The following is a 4,177-nucleotide window of genomic DNA, read 5'->3' as shown; positions in this document are numbered from 1 at the left end:
AGGATCCAATGACCTCTTCTGACTTTGCACTCATGTGCACAAATGTACACACACACCCACACACACACACACCCACAAATATAAATAATTAAAAATTAATTTAAAACCCCAAAATAGGAAAGAGCATCAGGGAAATAGTGAAGGACCTAGATAGGAAGGAAACTACTGAGTGCTCTAGAGATGTACTGGAAGTACAGTGAATACATTAGAAAAACTAGAGTTACCTATTTGTTGATAGGGGATGTTCTGTATGCTATGAATATATGCTTTTCTTATTCGTTGATTAAATAAATGGTGATTGACCAGTAGCCAGGCAAGAAGTATAGGCAAGGCTATGAGGCTAGGAGAATTCTGGGAGGAGGAAGGCAGTTGGGAGCCACCAGGGAGATGCCATGTTCTACCAGGAAGACGCGATGTTGGACATTGTCCAGTAAGATAAGGCCATGTTAAATTACATAGATTAATAATTAAGAGAGATCTAGCTAGTAAGAAGCCTAAGCCATTGGCCAAACAGCTTATAATTAATATAAGCTTCTGTGTATTTATTTGGGACTAAACAGCTTCAGGACTTGGTGGGAAAGAAACTGTGTCTTTAATTTGTAATAAAAGGGGATAGATTCCTGAGAATGCATCTTAGTGGATCTCTTGTTCATCATGAATAAAATCCTGGGTTTGATCTCTAGCACCATATATATGTGGCATGATATTATAAACCTGTAATCTTAGCACTTAGGAGATGGAAGAAGGAACAGTTTAGGGTCATCTTGGCTACATGGTGATTTCAAAGCCAGCTTAAGATACACGGAGCTGATTCTTTAAAAAAAAAAAAAGGCTGGGGGTGTTGTTGTTGCTGGTGATATTAGATACTAGAACTACCTTATGTATAAAGAGTGAGTTGCAAGGCCCACCATAATTACATTCTCTTGTTATAAGCCTTCTGAGAAGTTTTGTGATTTTGCCTTCCTTCAGGATTGAATCAGGTGCTCATAAAAATTATCTGAATAAAAATCTAAAGGATCAGTATAAGCTGCTGCTTCAACTTTGTTGCTTCAATACAGGTAAACATTTTGTTTAGGGTGATAATCCAAATAAAGTCCATAAACGAGTTGTGTTCCAGATGGTCATATAAAAACTCAGGATTCTGTTTGCTTGTATTTCTGATCTTCTCCAAATTCCCCATATTCTCTCTTCGTAGTTAATGATTGGGGGAGAAAATCCAGGAATGCATGCAAGAAGATCTCAACATTTCAAGTTTGAATGTGGTATATGCCATGTTGGTTCATATTCCATTTGCTGAATTTCAGGCACATGATTTCAATTAGTTACAGGATGTGGTCTAGCCATGGGCCAGAAGAAAAGCAGAAAACTGGTATTTTTAAACACCAGTAAGCTCTACAACAAATATCCTCCTGCTCATTTACTAATGCACTAGAAACTGCATTGTTTATTTGACACTAAAGCTAACCTCTAATTTATTTTCTAAGTGAACTCGATAGTTATTGTTATAGCAGAGTGCTGTTGGAAAGAATATGAACTATAGTGAAACATGAACATTGTTTACTAATGTCACTGAATGGAGAGAAAGAATCACCCAGAGATATAAAAAGGTATTCCAGGCCTAGAATGTGGCTCAGAGGCAGAATGTGCATCTAGCATGTATAGAGACCTAAGTCTAATCCCCAGTGCTAAAAGGAAAATAAAAGAGTTGATAAAACCTCAAATTGGAAAAAGTTAAAGGAGAACAAAGGAAGCTTTCAATCTTAATTCAGCCTCTTGATTTTTCAGTTAACAGACCAAGAGAAGCCAAACAATGTTTCCAAATCTATATAGATAATTAGTTGAAACCTATTTTTTGTGATCTCAAGCTTTAAATAGAAACAAAAAGTAACATATCAATAAAATGTTTCCACACTCTGATTTCAAAAGGTACAGAATAACTAAACAGTTTACAAATCTGGTAAGACTACATAGTCTCAGAAAAAGACCTATTTTTAATTTTTAAAAGTTTTTCATTGTGTGTGTGTGTGTATTTATGTGCTTGTGTACCAAAGTGTGCATGTGGAGGTTAGAAGACATCTTGTAGGAATTGGTTCTCTCCTTCCACAATACAATTCCTGCCAGAGGACTAGGAAATCTGCTATGAGATTGTCTTCTAGAAATGATAGGGAAGCTTCACCCATGTTACTTCAGGAATATATCTCCCTAAACAGACAGAAAAAAGGACAACACCAACAGACATGCTAACATGGAACGGGAAAACTCACTGGGATCTGATGGGAGATGTCATTCTGTATATATGTTTCTCATACTGGTTAATGAATAAAGAACTGTTGGCCAATAGGAAAGAAAGATAGGAGGAACTAGGAGAGAAGGAGGAAACAGGAAGTAGTAAGAAGGAGTCAAGATGGAGAGTCTGGAGAGAGCAGGATGCCAGCCTGCTCTCGGTAAGATAACCACGTGGAAACATTAGATTAACAGAAATGGGTTAATAATTAAGACAGAGCTGGCAGATAAGAAACTAGTACCTGGCCAACAGCATTATATCAAATACAGAGTCTCCGTGTGTTAATTGGGGCTGGCACGGTGGCGGGACAAGACCAGCCGCAGGCAGAAAAACCTTACTCTTTACAGGGATCCACCCTTAGACAAAAAATTAAAGGCAGCTAAGGGAAGCCAAGAGCAAAAGTTGTCTTCTAGGGAGAAGCCTTCCAATTGTCATCCAGTACCAAGTGCTTAGACCTGAAATCATGTAGGTATAAGTAATACTAAATGTATTCAGCAGTGTGTGTGTGTGTGTTTGTGTGTGTCTGTGTCTGTGTTTACCAACACCAGATCCCTCATCTGCTACGAGGAGACCAGGTAAGTGATCTGGGGTAGGGAATAAGAGTTGCTAGGGGGCTTCTTCTACTTCGGGAAAACACCAAATGGCGGATGACGCTGGTGCAGCGGGAGGGCCTGGAGGTCCCGGGGGCCCAGGATTAGGAGGCCGCAGCGGCTTCCGCGGAGGCTACAGCAGCGGTCTCAGGGGCCGCGGTTGTGGTTGAGGCTGTGGCCGTGGTCGAGGCCGTGGGACTCTTGGAGGTAAAGCCGAAGACAAGGAGTGGGTCCCTGTCACCACGCTGGGCCGCCTGGTTAAGGTCATGAAGATCAAGTCCCTGGAGGAGATCTACCTTTTCTCTCTGCCCATTAAGGAATCCAAGATTATTGACTTTTTCTTGGGGGCATCTCTTAAGGATGAGGTTCTAAAGATCATGCCAGTACAGAAACAGACAAGGGCTGGCCAGCGGACCAGGTTCAAGGCTTTTGTCACTATTGGGGACTACAACGGTCATGTTGGTCTTGGTGTTAAATGCTCCAAGGAGGTAGCCACAGCTATCTGAGGGGCCATCATCTTGGCCAAGCTTCCCATTGTCCCTGTGAGGAGAGGCTACTGGGGGAACAAGATTGGCAAACCCCACACTGTTCCATGCAAAGTGACAGGCTGCTGTGGCTCTGTGTTGGTGTGTCTCATGCCTGCCCCCAGAGGCACTGGCATCGTCTCTGCTCCTGTGCCCAAGAAGCTACTGATGATGGCCGGTATTGATGACTGCTACACATCAGCCAGAGGCTGCACTGCCACCCTGGGCAACTTTGCCAAGGCCACCTTTGATGCCATCTCTAAGATCTACAGCTACCTGACCCCTGACCTCTGGAAAGAGACTGTGTTCACCAAGTCTCCTTATCAGGAATTCACTGACCATCTTGTGAAAGCCCATATCAGAGTCTCTGTTCAGAGGACCCAGGCTCCAGCTGTTGCCACCACATAAGGGGTTTATACAAGAAAAATAAAGTGAATTAAGTCTGTTAAAAAAAAAAAAAAGAGTTGCTAGGGGAATAAGGGAAATTATGCAAATCATATTTTAATTAAAAGAACATGTGTATCCTCAGGAACATCTCTTCCAAAAAATTAGCAACTGTAAGTCATTGCAGTTGAAATCTTTTTTTTTTTTCCCCTCTTATGTGTTGCTATCTTCCCTTTTATACAGAGCTGAGAAATTGAGAGTAGAGATTGGTAGTCAAACTGCATAGGTTTATGTCTTGACTATGGCTTAACTAGCTGCAATGGTCTGACACAAAAATTTTCCTGTCTTGGTTTCCTCGTTTGTAAAAAGAGAACAATATTAGAGTATTCCTTCTA

The 4,177-nt window shown here is 41.3% G+C and overlaps 1 pseudogene; it reads left to right on the top strand.

Annotated features, from left to right (window-relative positions):
* The first annotated feature begins 2,924 nt into the window (after positions 1 to 2,924).
* LOC127230786 (40S ribosomal protein S2-like) lies at positions 2,925 to 3,832 on the top strand (annotated as a pseudogene).
* Positions 3,833 to 4,177: the final 345 nt, after the last annotated feature.

Source organism: Phodopus roborovskii, unplaced genomic scaffold (genome assembly GCF_943737965.1).
Source record: "Phodopus roborovskii unplaced genomic scaffold, PHOROB, whole genome shotgun sequence".
Lineage (NCBI taxonomy): Eukaryota > Metazoa > Chordata > Mammalia > Rodentia > Cricetidae > Phodopus > Phodopus roborovskii.
This window is presented reverse-complemented; position numbering and strand designations above follow the sequence as displayed.